Source organism: Podarcis vaucheri (genome assembly GCF_965113315.1).
Source record: "Podarcis vaucheri genome assembly, chromosome: 12".
NCBI lineage: Eukaryota > Metazoa > Chordata > Lepidosauria > Squamata > Lacertidae > Podarcis > Podarcis vaucheri.
In genome coordinates this window covers 12,335,146-12,354,569 of record NC_138750.1, presented here as the reverse complement: position 1 = coordinate 12,354,569, position 19,424 = coordinate 12,335,146, and the positions used below count along the sequence as shown (strand labels likewise).

The following is a 19,424-nucleotide window of genomic DNA, read 5'->3' as shown; positions in this document are numbered from 1 at the left end:
TATCCCAGAGAGGAAGAATTGTTTATTCCCGGTGGGAGGAAAGCAGAATGTTTATGATACATCAGGATGGTAATGGACATTCATTTTGCAATCGAATGAATTTTCTCCCCTTCTAAGCATATGATCCGTGATAGCTCAAAGGCTGCTTGGAGAGGTAGATAATTAGCTAACCTACTGCCTAGAGAAATAGCTGGAAGATTTCTTTTTTAGAAGTCTTACACAAATGGTTTGGGATATTATGCAAAATTAGCTTCAGTTAGGCTTTAATTTATCTAATTTAATTTAATTATTGGGAAAAGTAAATCTTTGGCAGAGTAAAAAGTAAAGGAAGATGTGACAGAGAAGACAGGGGCAGAAAAGGTGCTGGCATATAAACTGCAGCAATTAAATACTGAAGGATTTATAGCTGCCTTTCACAAAGCAAGTGAAGAAGTTCAAATGCCCCCCCCCTTCTGCCAGGCATCCATAATTACTTATGTTTTAGAAGGTTCTATATCAATCATAGTTAAAACCTTAAACCGTGCAAGGTGAAATCATCACTTAACTGAATTAAGCTCAGTTGCCAAATAAGACTCTTGTATTTTAGAGCTCTTTGCACTCAGCTGACAGATAGCAGGTCTTGGATAGGATAACTGGAATTTGATTTTTTTAATTTGGCCCCGCTTCATTAACAATATCCAGGCATGTAGAAATTTATTAGGTGAAGTCTTCTACACAACTTACCTTCAGGCCAAGAAAACGTAAGAATAACCCTGTTGGATCAAATCAAAGGCCTTGCTAGTCTAGCTTCCTGTTACTAACAGTAGCCCATCAGATTGAGCTGGGAAGTCCGCAAGCTGGATGTGAAGACCGCTAAGTATAGTGATTTACTTCACTGAAATTGTAAATAATTGTATGCATTATTATGTGTTTAAATTTGATTGGTCGGTAACTGAATTCTAAAGAGTTCTCTAGTAGTTTTCATGTGATTGGCTGGAGTTGGTCACATGGGAAGTATCTAGCAAATGAGAGACTCCATTTTTTGTGAAGCAAGATGACTGTGTTTTAATCCACTGTGAACACTGCTAAGTTGAATGGAGTGTTGGAGGGTTTCTTCTCTGCTTGAAAGAAAAACTGCAAGAGAAAGTAAAAATGGAAATCTCTCATAGGTGCTGCAAGGCATGGCCTAATTAAGATATGGAAGGCTGAGTGCTGAGCTCTGGAAAGAGGAAAATCTGGTTGTTGGGAAGTTAGAAGAAGAAACTGTAAACCCATGATTGGAAAAGCATGTGACTGTAAATGTTACGTTTTAATTCATCTGCTGTATAAAGCGCGTTCTCCCTAACAGAGAGCATGTGTTGCGGTTGGGGAAACAGGCCACCCTACAGTGACTCGGCAAATTGTTAGCAACCCAAGCACTAAAGGGTTAATTGGGTTGCTGGGGAGTTCTAATTTGGCAATTTGGAGGAGGGGCCAAAGGCTATAAATACAGGGGCCAGACGAGGGAACGTCCTTTTGGCCGTTTTGAACTGGATCACCCGCCCTCCCTCCCTTTTATCAGGGTGGTTTTGATTGCTTGACCTTGCTATGCCTGTCATGGGGTCGTTCGCCTTGGAGCGGGGGCCTGGTAGGAATTTTGCCATTTGGCTGATTGGCTGGTGCCATTTGGTTTTCGCCTACTGCGTAGCAAATCGTCACAACTTGTAAGGTTGGCGGTTAGGCATTGGTTAAATGGTGCTTGAAGGGGTAAGTGCCTACCCCTCCAAATGATGCGAATGGGAATTCCGTTAAAGGAAATCCAGGGGCTTGCCATTCTTTCGTCCTTGTCCCCGGAGTCGGACTTGGGCCGGGCAAGCCCCACCGGAACATGAGGGTGAGAGGTGTTAGTCTGATTCCCAGCTTCATTCTCACCCAATACTTGTTTCCCACGCTGGCTTCCGTTGGTGTTCGGAAGGCCAGCTCTGTCCCTGAGGGCAAGGACAGATAGTCATAACCAATGCCTAAGCAACCACTCACGTATTTTGTATTTGAATAAAGTTGTGGCCAAAATTATGCCAAAAACCTTAAACAAAAATTGAAGTGTGAAGTGTGAGTTATTTGGGGGGGGTGGCTTGTGGGACTCAACACGCAACTATCAGTTTCTGCAAGTAAAGTTTTTGAATGTTAAAGTCTGGACATTGGTTTAATTTCCAAAGAAATTTTTATGATGTGAGCTTCTTAGCTGCATTTTTGCTACCCTTACTTCAACAAAGAAAACAGCCCTATTCTGCGATCAGTATTCAAAGGTTCGAGGACCTGACCCCCGCTTGGTGGAATAAAGACATGTTGACACAGAATATAAGGTTAATGGGCAAGAAAAGGCCACAACTTCATTGATTACAGCAAGTGAGAAGGTATTGGCTTAGGCATTAGACCATGGAAAATTTGACTCCACCCACTTGAAGAGGGGTGAGTCAGAAGAGGGGGTTAACCACTAGTAGGGGGAGCCTTTTGATGCTAATACAACTATAAGCTCTCCCCTGATGTCACCGAGGGTCGTGCCATGGCCCCCCATCACACAGGCATCGGACAGGATACACAACCGCTGGTTTCCTTTAATGGAATACCCAAATTTGAAGGGGTAGGTGATGGCCACACCTTGCCCTTCCACACACCAACAACACATTCCAATGCCTAACCGCCCAATACCAAGAAAGTTGTGACGATTGCTACGAGGTAGGCGAAAAAACCAAAAGGCCTAATGCCAGTTGGAAAAATCCCTACCAGGCCCCCTGGGCAACCAACCATAGGTCCATAGCAAGGTCAAGAGAAAAGCTAAGCCCCAAGCCCTCAGGGGGTGGTGGGTGGGTGACTCGCGACAAGAAGGTGAGCAAAGGGGCTGAATGGCTGACGCGGCTGCGTCTTGAGCAGCAAACCACGCCCCCACCAAGCCGCCCGATTGGGTGCTCAACCGGGAGGAGTGGCGCACCAGCCATGTGGATGGGGCAGGGGGCATAATGCTCCCCGTGTGACGCGGGAGTCGTCTCCCGCCCAGAACACCTCCCCTCCGGAAGGAGGAGAGGCCTTCCTGAAACTTAATGGTTGAACATGACTATCAAGACCAGAAAAATAATTTTTCTGCTGGCCAGGAATCAATGGACTGGAAGCTGAGTTGCTGGTGCCCAATTCAGGAGCTTGAGCTATGTCCTGACACATCCAAAACACAATGGTAGAGGCTCTTAAACGGAGGGAAGAGATTTTTGTTGAGGCAGCATAACAGCTCAGACTCACCAACAGACTCGGAGTTATACCAGCTCCAAGGTTCTGACTAAGCATTTGAATGACAGGACTAGCAGACCTAGGAGCAGGAGGTCCTGAGTTCAAAACTAGGGCAAGAGGTTCCCAGACCACATGGGAGCTATTGAGTTGTCCCAATGGGTTCCTATGCCCACTCACCAAACATTTGAAGGCAAGGTGTGTTGAGCTTACTCACGAGATCCCCATGTCTTATGTGAATGGCCTTTCCAGACAGAGCTGCCAGATTCAGAGAAAGAGGAGGACTCCCTCATCTTACTTCTGCTCTGCTGCATGAGCCCCCACATCCCAGACTCCTCTTCACCCTCCTTCTCATTCCCCACAGCCTGTCAACCCAAGGTAGAACATGATGGTGCCTCATGACTGTGATTTTGAGGCTGAGGGTAGACTAAGATTGGTGGGGCAGTGACCCATTTGCCCTGATAAACCAGGTTCCACTTTTAAAAGACTTTTAAAAACCCACATTTTAAAATAAATAAATAAAACTGATACAGGTTTTGGACATGCCGCTGTTTTATTATTTTTACTGCTGTGGTTTGGAAGTGGTTATATATTAGTGTATTTCAGGGGTAGTCAGCGTGATGCCATTCAGATGCTGTGGACTTGGAGATGGACAAAGGACCAAGTAACTTCAAACTAGTCTACCCAGGGCAGTCCCATTCTCAGTCAAGTTTCCTGTGTGCCTGTGCCGCCTAATGGATAATTGTAATCTTGGAAGGTAGGAAAAGATAGCGATAGCTTTGTATAATGTGTTGTGGTCTATTTTAAGATAATTTCCCTGCTCTTTAATCCTGTCGTGCAAAATGACAGAATGTGCTGTGTTCAGTTACATAAGATCACAGCATGTCATAGGATGTAATGCAATGCAAGTTGACATTGCTTGCTTTGATGTGACATGTGCATCATTTTGGAACGTCGGCTTGAGGAAGCTGTACAAGACGACAGGCATATGTGAGCTGACAATGCAAACAGTGGACACAATGCTAATCAAGTTCAATGTGCATGGCATCGGACTAGTGGAGCCCTTAAAACATCCATCACCATCCTAATTGCCTGTGTTGCACTGGAGATGCTAAATTCACCATATCTGTCTACTAACACATGTCTATGTTGTGTGCGAATTCATAAAGCAAAATGGAGTGGCTATGCATGTGTGAGAAGTTGAGTATCAACTATTTGCTTGCTTGCAGTATTTAGCAGGTGCTCTTCAACCAAAGCTCTCAGAACGGTTTACAAAAAGTAAAAATAAATAAAAGCAATAAAAGCAAAACAAAACAAAAACAAAACACCACACAATAAAATACTGCAATGTGTTATACATAAAGCTGTCTTTGAAGACAGTTCGGAAACTTCAGCTTGTGCAGAATTCAGCAGCAAGGTTCTCACGGGGGCAAGAAGGTTTGAGCATATTACACCGATCTTGGTCAGACTGCACTAACTGCCAATTAGTTTCCAGGCCCAATTCAAAGTGCTGGTTTTGACCCATTAAGTATTAGGACTGCAATACTTCAAGGACTGCCTCTCCTCATATGACCCTACCAAGACCCTGAGATCATCCTCTGAGGCCATTCTCCATGTGTCTCCTCCATGAGAGGTTCGGAGGGTGGCAACATGAGAATGGGCCTTTTCTGCAGCAGCTCTCCATGTATGGAATGCTCTCTGGAATCAACTTCTTGTTTCTGGAGACAGCAGCAGGGGGACCTGGAATAGGGCATCAGAAGTTGCCCATGATATGCATGCAGGTTCACACAGGAATAGACAGATCTGACAAATCTCGAGCCAAAATCTATGAATTGGAATGTGGTTAGAACATAGCCTTTCTCAAGATGTGTTAGTCCAGTCAGAACTAGACATTATGACATGTGATGATGGAAGATGCCACATCTTGTCAGGAGCCCAGGCTGCCGTCTTGATAACACAGCACACAAATCGTAATTAGCTTGAAGATTTATTCCAAAACAAACAACCAGCCTTGGAAGCTCTTTTGGAGCTTCCGTAACTTACAATTCATTTGACCCTTCTGATGAGTTCTTCCTGCTTCTGCAGAATATCCTGAACCTATGACCCTTACGTTTCTGGTTTGTTTCCTGTCTTTCCCACTCCTTGGGCTCATAGGATTAATTGCCTCCTCTTCCGGTGAGGAAATATCCCCCCTCCTGTTTTCTGAGCCTGCCTGTGCTTCTTGAGCTAGTTGGCTTCTCTCCATCCCGCTCTCTGCTAGTGTCTTATCTGCGTTCCTTTCATTGTCAGGGGGGGGGAAGGGGAGCAGACAGCCGACTGCTCCCCACTGTCTGAGGGTAATGCAAGCTTCCCTGCTGCTGGCTGCTTCTTAACTCATGCTGTGCCTCTCTACTTGGGGCAGATGTGTTCATGACACATCTCTCCTCTTCTTGCCTTCACTGCTAATGTCACAGCATGATATCATGTTGCAAGTTTCTCACCTCCACAGTCAATGAAGTGGAGCTGGTGTGAGAAAGTAACATCATTCATGCCATGTATGCCATGCATTTTGTAGACATTATAGGGGGAAATTGGAGGCAGATGTACAGGACTGCAGCTTTCAGCGGCAGTTGCACAGGTCCTGTAATACCTAATCTGGCCTACAAGAGCCTTTATTTTTTTTATATAAATTTTTTTATTGGTTTTACAGATTTTTTAGGACAATACAAACATATAAAAAGACATACAAACACGTATAGTTTCATAACCTTTTTTTCATAAACCATGTTTCTCCGACTTCCCCATACCTCCCCTTTCTGCATCCCAATGTCCAAAAGTTTTTAGCAACTCTAAGTACATCTGTCAGTCCTCTGTCCTCTTACTCTTTTCTTCATCTAATCTTATTTCACTGTAACCCTTTCTTACTCAAACCTCGACATTCTAACATTCAGCAAGTTTATAGTAGTCCTTAAGGTAAATCTTAAATTTCTTCCATTCTTCTTCCGCCATCTCCTTTCCCCGATCGCGGATTCTGCCAGTCATCTCAGCTAGTGTCATATAGTCCATCACTTTCATCTGCCATTCTTCCAAGGTGGGTAGATCTTGTGTCTTCCAATATTTTGCGATGAGTATTCTTGCTGCTGTTGTAGCATACATAAAGAAAGTTCTGCCCCTCTTTGACACCACTTGGCCGACAATGCCCAAGAGAAAGGCCTCTGGTTTTTTAGGAAAAGTACATTTAAGTACCTTTTTCATTTCATTATATATCATTTCCCAGAAAGCCTTAATCTTCGGGCATGTCCACCAAAGGTGATAGAAAGTACCTTCAGTTTCTTTACATTTCCAACACTTATTATCAGGCAAATGATAAATTTTTGCTAGCTTGACTGGGGTCATGTACCACCTGTAAACCATTTTCATAATATTTTCCTTTAAGGCATTACATGCCGTAAATTTAATACCGGTGTTCCACAACCATTCCCAGTCAGCAGACATGATGTTATGACCAATATCCTGTGCCCACTTAATCATAGCCGATTTAACTGTTTCATCTTGTGTATTCCATTTCAACAGCAAATTATACATTCTTCAAGAGCCTTTAGATGTTATACCACCTGCACCAAACAATGGACTGTTCTGTGCTGCCATGCCTATAGAAGCCTGTAAACGTGCAAATTTATCTGATTAAATACATTGTTCTATGTCGTTTTGATTAATGTACACATTTCTGCAAGCAGTAATTCACTAATAAAAGGTAAAGGGACCCCTGACCATTAGGTCCAGTTGTGGCCGACTCTGGGGTTGCGGCGCTAATCTCGCTTTACTGGCCGAGGGAGCTGGCATACAGCTGCCGGGTCATGTGGCCAGCATGACAAAGCTGCTTCTGGCGAGCCAGAGCAGCGCACGGAAACACCGTTTACCTTCCCACCGGAGTGGTACCTATTTATCTACTTGCACTTTGACATGCTTTTGAACTGCTAGGTGGGCAGGAGCAGGGACCGAGTAACGGGAGCTCACCCCGTCCTGGGGATTTGAACCGCCGACCTTCTGATCAGCAAGTCCTAGGCTCTGTGGTTTAACCCACAGCACTACCTCTGTCCCTTAATTCACTAATATCTTCATTTTAATGCAAACCTTCCCCTGATATATACACTTTTATAAATATTGCTTGAAGAACTGCATTGCAAAATTTTGATGAGCACCAACTTCAAACGATGGAAGATGTGAATGTTATGGATTCAGCTTTAATTCATCTACTGAATTAAATTTCTCTAAGATTCCTTTCGTTCTGTGTCTGCTAGCTGGGCAGGGTACCTTTTCTTCCTCCTCTTGCCTAGTCCCATGCACTGATTCGAGTGAATAGTGCGATTCGTTTCCCACTGAGTCAACAATGACCTGATAACCTCTCTATAATCTTTCTTAATCTCTCTCAATATTTACCCTTCCATTCAATAAATCTTGAAACCTCAAGTGAGCTTTAATATCTTCTTAATATTTGGTACCTTTGCACTTTCCCCTCTCTTTCAGGGAAGTTTGCACAGAGATTTTTATGATATCAGATAGATGTTGCTGTGGACACCTAATATTGGATCTGGAAAAATATTTTCTAGTTCCCCTGTGGCTAATATACAAGCAGATTTTGGTATCCGGTCAGACGCCAGCAATATCTGTAAACAAGGGGCAGCATGATTCCTGTTGGTCACCCATCTTCTCCCTCTCTATGCAATTATATATGCATTTGGGGATGGGGTTTAGGTTGGTGGTAGACCTCCATGCAGAAGGTCAATCTCTGGCCTATCCAGTTAGTGTTATTATTTATTAATTTATATACTGCTTAAATACCAAAATATCTTCTAAGAGGTTTACAACTCCAAAATCAATCCATAATTAAAAGGCAAAATAACATTAAAGCATCCTTAATTAAATTATACAATAAAACAAATAATTAAAAACATAATAATTAGAACAGTTAAAACAATGAAATCACAATCAATTCATGGGAGGTGTGTCTTCAGGAACTGGTAGAATGCCAATACTGATGGGGACTCTCTTATTTCAGCAGGGAGGGCATTCCACAACACTGGTGACAACAGTGAAAAAAACTGTCTCCATGTTACCACATGAAGATGGCTATCATATCTCCTCTTTTCCAGGATAAACATACGCAGCTCCTTCAACCCATGGGATCCCTTCCAACTCTACAATTCTCTGCTTCCATGACCAGCTGCAATGAGGAGCTAGACCCACCAAGGAACCCCCCCAAAAAAAGGAATGGAGGGTGTCTTCTTGCCACCAAAACCTAAAGCCAACACTGGCTGGGAGCAAACTGGTATTTCTCAACCTTAATTTCACCATTGTAAAATGGGAACATTGCATTAACATTGATTAACTTTGTAGGGCTATTCCAACGAAGGTAAAGGTAAAGGTAAAAAAGGTAAAGAACCCCTGGATGGTTAAGTACAGTCAAAGGTGACTATGGGTTGTGGTGCTCATCTCGCTTTCAGGCTGAGGGAGTTGGCGATTGTCCACAAACAGCTTTCCAGGTCATATGGCCAGCATGACTAAACCACTTCTAGTGCAATGGGACACTGTGATGGAAGCCAGAGTGCATGGAAACACCGTTTACCTTCCCACCGCAGTGATACCTATTTATCTACAGTGGTACCTCGGGTTACATACGCTTCAGGTTACATACTCTTCAGGTTACAGACTCTGCTAACCCAGAAATAGTACCTCAGGTTAAGAACTTTGCTTCAGGATAAGAACAGAAATCGTGTTCTGGTGGCGCGGCGGCAGTGGGAGGCACCATTAGCTAAAATGGTGCTTCAGGTTAAGAACAGTTTCAGGTTAAGAACAGACCTCCGGAACGAATTAGGTACGTAACCTGAGGTACCACTGTACTTGCATTGGCATGCTTTCGAACTGCTAGGTTGGCAGGAGCTGGGACTGAGCAATGGGAGCTCACTCCATCGTGCAGATTCGAACCGCCAACCTTCTGATCAGCAAGCCCAAGAGGCTCAGTGGTTTAGACCACAGCGCCACCCACATCCCTTCTTCCAAGGATGAATAAAGATGGCAAAGGTACTTTGAATACAAAGCTGCCATGTACTTCAGTACTTAGCTATATGGCTTCAGTCAGCATGGTACCAAGTTCCCTCAAGGCCCAGAAATCATTTTGTAATAATAGCAGTGTACTCTGTACTGTCAGCCTGTATTGAAGCTCTCTGATGAATATTAAAACCATACCGCATTGCACAGTCAAATGTTACAGACACAATTTGGCAGCTGGCATTCAATATCTTAGATTAAGCGCCGAGGCCTGAGCACAATGCCCATAGAGTGGCAGACACCCCGTCCCTTGCTTTAGTTTTTCTGAAATGTCATGTCTTATTAAAAACCTTCCCGATAGGATTATGGGGCTACAATTTATGCGTTTCTCAAAAGAAAACACAGTCGGAAACTCTCCAGGCTACAAGAACAAATCATTAGCCTGATAATATATTGTTTAGAGGAGTCAATTAGGCTTTGGAGAGAGGGGGGTGGGGTTGTTCGAGGGGGGAAGCAAAAAGGGCAACATTTCCGTAAAGTTTAGGCCTTAATGGCATGTGTCAAGAAGCAAATAAAAGAGCAGCAAGGAAGCAGGGCTGGCCCGCCCCAGTGCTTGGTGTCTATCTGAATAAGAGGTTGGGATTGATTGACTCAAGCTTCCCGTGCGAGTCTATCAGGGTCATTATGTTTGTTACAGGATGAATGGCATAATTGTTTTGAGGAAGATATCAGCACGCTCAATCAAAAAGCTAATATGTGCATTATTGCTTTGCTGGTTTTTAAACCCTTTTCTCATTATAGGCATCGATCTTGCTTAAAAGCTCTTCTCCAAATGTTTGGTTCCATGACATGAATAGATCCCTTATTCTTTAGGTTCTCCCTCCCCCGCCTCCCTCTGCCCACCTCCACAACTGCTGCCAGATCTTCCTTCAGGTTAATTGCAGGATGCTAAAAACTACTTCGCTACGTGAGGTGAACATTCTTAAAGCAATGTATTAAGAGCTGCTGTTCAAAGATTCTCATCTTCTCTACGGACCGGAATGGTTACAGTTCCTTTCCCATCTTAATGTGGTGGTTGGGTTGGGGCAACATTTCCCTTCAGCTCTTTGCCACAGCAACACGTTTCCTGCCTTGCTGCATGTGGCTTCTTGCTTCCTGATCCTTGGACCTCGGCTCCTTGACTCCTTGCTTCTTGACCCTTGGAAACCCTTGACTTCGTGCCTCCTTGCTTCTTGCCCCTCAGACCCTTGACTTCGTGCCTCCTTGCTTCCTGACCCTTGGACCCCTGACTTCTGGACCCTCGTTCCTGCTCCCACCCCGCCATCTTGCCCCCGGTCCCGACGTCCGCAGCCGTAGGCCAGACCATGACATTAAGTTCTTATGCTTAATACAAATAGCAGAAGCGTTTACTTTGTGTGACCTTCACCACCCCTTCCAGAACTGCAAAAGAAAGAAACCCAAGTAGCAAATCTGGAACTCTCAAGCTATGTGTGACATGTTTGCAGAAGACAATTTCAGTATACACACACAGTGTTTTTATTGCAGTCCACGGACCCAAAATACACAGTACAACAATATATAACAACGACTCTTCAAAGCTTAATTTTAAATCATATTGCATGTTTATAATGAACTTGTACAGAACAAAAGGGCCCATTCTTGCTTGTTGGGAATCATTTGTTTGGGTCCATTTTTGCAACACAATCCTGTACAACTCTACTCATAAGTAAGTGAGTTCAATGGGATTTACCCCAACTGACGTGTGCACAGGACTGCAACATTAAGAAGCAAGCTGAGTTTGTTAGCCAGGAGCTATCTCCATGCCGCCCCTTCTCTTCTCATCCCAATATGCCACCATCTCAATTTGCCACTACTGCCACTATTTTTTCTCCAACTAGTGGTACCATCAGGGTAGCACTTTGGGGCAGAAGTTCAGGGCCTCTTCTACATAGAATGAGCAGGAGGGTGAGAAATACACCATGGGTAACTTACCACATTCTGAAGTATGGGAAGTAATACACATGATCATCTGAAGAGAGCCACTCATATCTGTATCATTAGAACCATGTTGTCTTTCCTCTTGCTAAGGAAATGAAACATTGAAGCTCTCTTCTGATTAGAGGAGAAAGCAAGCTCCTTGCCACAGCTGGTCCTCTGGCCAACGGTTTGATCAAATATTATTAGAGACCTACTTTTCACTGGTATTCATAATAAACACACATCTATGGTAAGACAGTAGCAACACAATACAAAGCTGTTTGAGCAGGACGGAGCCTTTATCTCTGTCACACGTGACTTCCATTTTGCGAAACGTACAATTCCATTCCATTCCAATGTGCTGAAATAGCCACTGTTCCCCTCTCTTGTCCAAATTTTCCCTCCAAGAGCTGTTTCCATCTGAAACCAGGTCAAATCCTGACATTGCCCCCAATTTCTATTGACAAGTTCACTCGTTACTGTTGTGTATCCTTAAGAAGTTCCCTTGTTAAAGGCTGTGAGGTTAACCACTGAACCCAGATTGTCTCCAGTGAATCAAACTCAATTTTCTTGGGCTTATTGAAAGCAATCTGCTCTGCTCCAAAGGAGCTAATTAGAGTGAAGAATGCAGCATGTTAGTCTGGGCAGTGCCATTTATTGTATTCTCAATTACATTATGCATTTCCTTCCTGCAATTTTGTGAAATCATTTCACTCTATCTCTTTTTCTCCTGTTGGATAGAAATGGGCACATTGTAAATAGAAATGAGGTGTACCACGGCAATAACAGCTCAAACACCAGCACTTAAATATGTTGACTGGGAGGGGGGGGAATGCAGAGGCTGTCAAACTCATCAGCCAGCTATAGTTACCTTAATGACTTTAACCTGCTCACAGGAAGGGGGAACTGCTCAGAAGCAGAGTACATGTTTTGCATGCAGAAGATCCCAAGCTCAATACCCAGCATATTTTGGCCAAAAAAATAAAAAAGGGGTATCTCAGTGTTGCAGTGTCATAGCTCAGTGGTGGGGCGCCTGCCTTGCATACAGAAGGTCCCAGGCTCAGTCCCTGGTGTTTCCAAGTAGAACTAGGAGAGATCCCTGCCTGAAACCCTTGAGATCTGCTGCCGGTCAGTGTCAAAAGTACTGATTTAAATGTTAAAGATAGAACTTAATATGCTCAAAATGTAATGTTTGTATGCATTGTGTTTGAAAACATTTTGCAGAGGGAAGGCTGCATTAGGCTCAGGAGGTTACACTCTGGCAAATGCGGCAGAAAAGGTTGGATGTTTCCATTTCAGTCTTTAGGCTGCAGATCTTTCACAGAAGGAAGGTGAAACCAAAGTGGTTTAAAAAACAAACAAACAGCAATGGAGCTAGTAGCTATTGAAGCTAAACTCTGTGATGGTGAAAAAACAAGTTGCTTAGGATATCTGTCTCTCTGGGATCAGAGAGAGGAAAGTTTATAGAACTGTTTTAAGGACTCTAAAGAAGACAGGGCTGCATTGCTAGCTTGTTTAAAAAAAAAAAGTAGCAATGTGTTACTTTGCATCTTGTGACATTTATTTGTATCTGTTTTAGGACAGTTTCCAGTAAAGCTTTGAAAGTCATTCTTGTGATGGGCAGCATTCATTTATACTCTGCACAAGGACAGGATCAAGAATTCCATTGCAACAACCCTAACATAAGGCATCTTCTGGTGTTCCTGAATACCTCTGTGTGATGTACCCTCTCCCAAGAGCCACTCATAGGCGCCGACTCCATGGGGCCTGAGGGGGCCCGAGTCCCCTCAAAAATTCGTTGGGGGGGGCTCTGCCCCCCAATAATTTAAGAAAATTATTAGTGCGTGAACCTTCGTGTAAAGTCTGGCGGGCCAGCGCTGCGGCCGCGGTGACATCAAAAGGACTGGAGAGTCCCGAGGAGATGGCACAGCGGGGGAGAGAGAGAGGGAGAGAGAGGCAGGAGGTGCACTCGCTCGCCGCGCGCACACACACGCAAATACAAACACACCGAGGGAGAGGGAAAAGTGTTTTGCAGGAGGAGCTGCTGCCGCCGCCACCGCTGCTGCTGCCAGGACGCGCCAGAGGAGCCGCCGGGTGGGAGGGGGAATCCGAACGGAACAACAACAAGAGAGAGAGAGAGAGAAGCAGCAGCGTCTCTGAATGGGCTGGATATTCCTCCGCAGGCGGCGCTGGCTCTGTGGCTCCCGGGGCCTGGGTGGCAGCAAGCAAAGCAAAGGAGCCGCCGACCGAACAGCAGCAGCAGCCGCCGCCATCGCCAAAGCTGAGGCAGGAGCAGCAGCTGCGCGGGGTCTCGCGTTCTCTCAGAGGCTCGCGCTGCTTCTCGCGTTCTCCCTCCCCCAGGACCCCGGTATGGGCCCCCCAATATTTTTTATAAGTCGGCGCCCCTGGAGCCACTTGAGTTGAAGTCTGAGTTGGTGTGGCTAGCACATCAAATTCTTGCGTTTTATCAACTGACTGCTTAGGAATGTTTGGGTTTCGTATATGCCTTGGGTTCCCACTGATTCCCCCTTCAATCAAGGCTCCATGCACTGTGCTCCAGGAAGTCCCTCAAGTTGGCTTATGGGAAGTTTTGCATTTACTCAGAAGTGATTTGTTTTTATGGTGAATGTGTTATTACTTTAAAGCAGTGATGGGGGACTCTTTTCTGCCAGAGGGCTTCATTCCTTTTTGTGCAACCTTCAAGATGGGGCATGGGGGTGTCACATGGCAGCAGTGGGTAAAAGTGAGCAGAGCAACTTTTGTACAGTAGACTAGTTTCTGCACATACTTGCACATCCTTAAGCACCCTGGTGAGGGATGTGTCCTGGGAACAGTTCTAAGGGCCAGATTGAGAAGCCAGGAGGACCCTGGCCCTGAGATTCCCCATCAGGGCATCAAAGAAATAAACTGCAATGGAAAATGGGAACTTTGGGAAAGAGAAAAACTGGACTATTTAAATTAGATTAATAATCAGTGTCTGGACTGCAACACAGAAGCTCTCCATCTAGCTGCTAGGTTCCTAGATCTAAAAGATAGGCCCACGGGGCTAAATATTTGGTCCTGATTTCTCATTTTACTACTTGGTTGTTTTCTCTAGTGTTATAACACGTCTACCCCACCTCCAACCCCCACAAAATAACCTTCTAGAACCTAAGCTAGACGCAGAATTAAGCAGTCCAATAATTTTAATTGGTAATGTGGCTGTTGACATTTGTTGTTAATTGGCTCCCGAGGAACAAAATTATTCAAATGGCTAGCATTTGCTACTTATTCCTCAGTTTAAACATTTTTTTAAAAAAATATATATAATGTGTATGCATGATAATGCATACACAAATGTGTGTCTCTGTATATAAGCTTGATCCCGGTTCTTTTCACACTAGGCAGATGAATGTGAGAACTTGAGAGTAATTAATCAATGCAAACTTTCCAAATTTATCTCTGTTAAAAGCACACCTGTGCTATGTGTAACTTTGTGCTGATCCCGAAGAAAATTGTGCAGTCTCTTCATTACCCATCAATATTCTTTCCCCTCTCATTGCTGGGAACAAGGGTGAGAAGTGCAAACAACCGCATAAATGCTGATGCCATTGTCACAAAGTCTCTGCTGAAGGTCCTACAGCCATATAATAGTACCCTTTCCCCAATATAGTGCAAGCCAAACAGGGGCAGCCCTGAAATCAGTGGGGAAAGCATTGATAGTGGCAAAGGCTCATGATTACTAGCACACAAACACACTAATCCATGCGCATCCAGTGTCAACCCAACCTGGATCTGGGGCCCAAGTTGATGGGGTGAGCGGCTCTAAAGTTTAAACAGTGTTTTAAACTCTAAATAAATCTGCAGTCAGGAGGGGAAGGATGTAGACAGAGATGGTGCATCTTCTTCACCCTTCTCCCAACTGCGGGAATAACTCGCATCATATAATCAACATGCTTAAGTCTAATTAATGCACAAAGGGATTAAGGCAATAGAATAGGCCAGGCTTATCTCACCATGGGAGGGGCTGAGGAATCAAGCTCCCCTTCAGTCTACCAGAAATGTACTCCCACCTATGGAGGAGGAAGTAAAAAGAAATTAGTGGGGTATGTGTGTGTGTCTGTGAGAGAGAGAGGGGGAGAGCGAGAGAGAATTACCCACCACCACCTTAGTGCAGTCCCTGACCATTATATGTGGCCCCTCCTGGGGGGGGGGAAATTCTCATCCTTACAATGCAGTACAAATGGTGCAGTTTTTAGTACCTGCTGAGATTACACGGCTGCCAAGCATCTATGAAAATTTGGTCCCACACGGGTGGCACTGTGGGCTTGCCGGTCGGAAGGTCGGAGGTTCGAATCCTCGCAATGGGGTGAGCTCCCGTTGTTCGGTCCCAGTTCCTGCCCACCTAGCAGTTCGAAAGCACGAAGTGCAAGTAGATAAATCGGTACCTATCCGGCGGGAAGGTAAACGGCGTTTCTGTGCGCTGCTCTGGTTCGCTAGAAGCGGCTTAGTCATGCTGGCCACATGACCTGGAAAAACTGCGGACAAACATCGGCTCCCTCAGCCAGTAAAGTGAGATGAGCGCTGCAACCCTAGAGTTGTTTGAGCCTGGCCTTAACTGTCAGGGGTCCTTTACCTTTTTTTATAACTGCCAGTCACACGAATACTCTTTTCCGATTGTGCAGGCTCCTGCCAATCTATTTAACAGTCTCTTTCCATTTCTCTTACTGTGCAAGTAAAGAACTCAAAATGGCATTGAAATAAAAATAAAAATGCCAGGATATGAAAGCCGGCCATCAATTTTGTGTTTAGACTTTAAAAACAAAAACGAAACGAAGCCCAATTCCTTGCCTAAAATGTAGGTGCGGACCCTGCAAAGATATAAATATCGAAGAAACAATATACATTGCAGTTGCAGGATACCAGCTCATAAAGTAGATTGTATCGTATGGTGTTATTCAAGGACCTCTCAGAGCCTGCACTGTAGAAATGTGAAAGGTAAGAATTCCCCTGCTGTGTCTACCGTGAGGGATTTGTGAAATCCTGCAGAGAATCAAGGAAGATCTGCATTACAAATTGCAATGCGTTTTCTCCCACAAGCCTCACACTCCTCAGCTAGCTCCATTGAATGTCGTTTGCTGCCAGAAATGCCTGTATTACAGTTTAAATTGCTCCTAAGCCAGGAGTCATGGGCAACATATACTTTTGAATTCCTGCAATTTGGGGAGTTTGTCAAAAAAACAAACAAACTGGAATGTTAAAAGGATATTTCTGGGCTTGAATGGCGCTAGCCACCTGCTACTAGTCTCAGAAGTGGGAATAAAAATAGCTGCTGCTTTAAAAGTGAGGGGGAGCGGAGCAATGGTGATATAAGAATCTTTTTTTAAAAAATGAAATATATATATAGGGAAAGCTGTATGGATAATATAAAAAAGGTAAAGGTACCCCTGCCCGTACGGGCCTTTTGTGTCCGACTCTAGGGTTGCGTGCTCATCTCGCTCAAGAGGCCGGGAGCCAGCACTGTCCGGAGACACTTCTGGGTCATGTGGCCAGCGTGACTAAGCGACATCTGGCGAGCCTGCACCAGCGCCGCACACGGAAACGCTATTTACCTTCCCGCTATAAAGCAGTACCTATTTATCTACTTGCACTTAGGGGTGCTTTCGAACTGCTAGGTGGGCAGGAGCTGAGACCGGACGACGGGAGCTCACCCCGCCGCGGGGATTCGAACCGCCGACCTTGAGATCAGCAAGTCCTAGGCACTGAGGTTTTACCCACAGTGCCACCCGCATCCCATGGATAATATAGAATTCTATATATTTAATCAAATATGTAATATTTAATCCAATAAGCAAACCTCTAAAATTATAATAAATAGAATATATATTTGTCAGTAAATAACTATATCCAGTATTTATATTTGCTATTTCAATTCAATACATTCTTAAAAATATTTTCTTTCTCAGCTTTAGATTCAGTCTAACTCATCTGTACTCCCAGTCTTTAAACATCCCCCAGCAAAGAGGGTGGATTTGCCAAATGCTGTACTTCATTGTTCCAATACGAGATAAACAAACTCAACGTCTTGTTAAATTTGGCTTCTTGCTGCCCACACTCTCTCACTCTGTCCAAATCCACCCATTTCCTCATGTTTGCCGTGTTCCAGATTTTGCCTTAAACAGAATCTCCAGAAGGGGGGATGGCATTTCCCCAGTTTGTACATATTGTCATTCTGGCTACCTGATTTTTAGCAATGACTTTGTGCCAATGCAATAGGTATGTGGGCAGTGGGACCTCTAAACGCGAGCTACGCCAGTGTCAGCCATATATTGGTAGTCACAAGAGGTGAACTTGCAAGCAATAAATACATGCAGAACTTAAAACTTCATCCTACACTGCACCAACATCTTCCCACCCTCTCTCTCGCTGTCCCTTTGTTGTCTGAGGTGGAGCAGCAAATGTTCCCTTCTCCACATCCCAGCCACACATGATGCATTCGAGCCCTGACACATAAAACAACAAGCATTCACCAATCACAATAAGTTGAAGAACCCAGAAGAGTTCCAAGTTGATACCAATAGATCGGATTTTGCAGAGTTAGAACCATTTGGATTTATGAGTCCTTAAGTAAGTCAGAAAGCAGACTCAAAGGTTGGCAATGAAAATGGCAACACAACCAGTTTTTTTTAGTGCTAGCCCACACCCAATAGTTCATTGTGTGTATAAAGGTAAAGGGACCCCTGACCATTAGGTCCAGTTGTGGCCGACTCTGGGGTTGCAGCGCTCATCTCGCTTTATTGGCCAAGGGAGCCGGCGTACAGCTTCTGGGTCATGTGGCCAGCATGACTAAGCCACTTCTGGAGAAACCAGAGCAGCACACGGAAACGCCATTTACCTTCCCGCCGGAGCAGTACCTATTTATCTACTTGCACTTTGACGTGCTTTCAAACTGCTAGGTTGGCAGGAGCAGGGACCAAGCAATGGGAGCTCACCTCGTCACAGGGATTCAAACCGCCAACCTTCTGATCGGCAAGTCCTAGGCTCTGTGTTTTAACCCACAGTGCCACCCACGTCCCTTCATTGTGCGTATACTTGACTGAAATTGGGAGCCCCAGGATACGTCTCAAGAAACTTGAGTGTATCTTATCTAAATCACTTATTATATGCTTTTATCCATATTGGGATCCCAAAAAAGTAGCTGGGATGACATTGAAAAACCATCCATACAAACAAATCCAATGCTAGGAATGGAAATAGAGGGCCCTAAATGCTATTTTATCGTGGGCCCCCATCCCATATAACATTTCTGCAGCTGAAGCTCCATCTCCCATTTGGCACATGAGCCAACACAGGCTAGGATACAGAATTTGATTCACTTCCATATGATGAATAAGGGTTGAGTGGTGGAAAGGAGAGATCAAAAAGAGAAAGGCTGCCTTTGGAAGGATCTGAAAGCAGCACAAAGAACTGCTTCTTCTGTTATACAAAGTTGTTATGGTACTGTTCAGTAATGGTGTATAAAGTTTACAGCTAAAATGAAAACAGTATATTTAACATTTTCTCCCCGTAATTTCAGACTGCATAGTAAAGGTTATATACAGTATGAATTTCCATTTTCTTTTCTTGCAGGATTTTTGCCACAGGACTGCAACAGTAAACCTTGTAAGTGCTACAAGAGAACCCTTGGCAGAAATACTCGATGATAACTGCAGTATTAATCAGATCTCATTAAATACCGTATTTTTAAATGTTATAGCTATAACTTAAATTAGAAACTTTGAGCATGACATCTGCAGGGTGTGCTTCATCCTTCCACCCTTAGAACCTAATATTGTATCCTCCGTGTCCTATGATTTCCATTAGTTTTTGTTCTCAAACAAGAAATCTGTTGTTATATGTAGCTGTCAATAACACACGAGTCATTGCATCAAAAGGTAATGGTGTCAGGTTTGGTTGGTTCGGTTTATTAAATTTATGTATTGATTCTCACTAAGAAAAGCCCCAAAGCACTTTACAACCAAGTAAAAACATACCATGATAAAACCACTTAAATAGTCTGTGACTTATACAACTTCTATATTTTCTTTCCATTCAAAAGGTGTCAGCGAAAGTTAATTTACTTGCATTCTTACTGCAGACAAGACTCTGCATCAGATTATAGGTATGCCCCTTTCCACTTCTAGCCCAATTTGTGAAAGGCAACAAGT

General features: G+C 44.1%; 1 long non-coding RNA gene across 1 annotated transcript; it reads left to right on the top strand.

Annotated features, from left to right (window-relative positions):
- The first annotated feature begins 2,509 nt into the window (after nucleotides 1–2,509).
- Nucleotides 2,510–18,929, top strand: LOC309515286. Its single transcript, XR_014212397.1, has 3 exons — nucleotides 2,510–3,432; nucleotides 3,841–3,991; nucleotides 18,847–18,929. It is a non-coding gene; the product is annotated as an uncharacterized lncRNA (long non-coding RNA).
- Nucleotides 18,930–19,424: the final 495 nt, after the last annotated feature.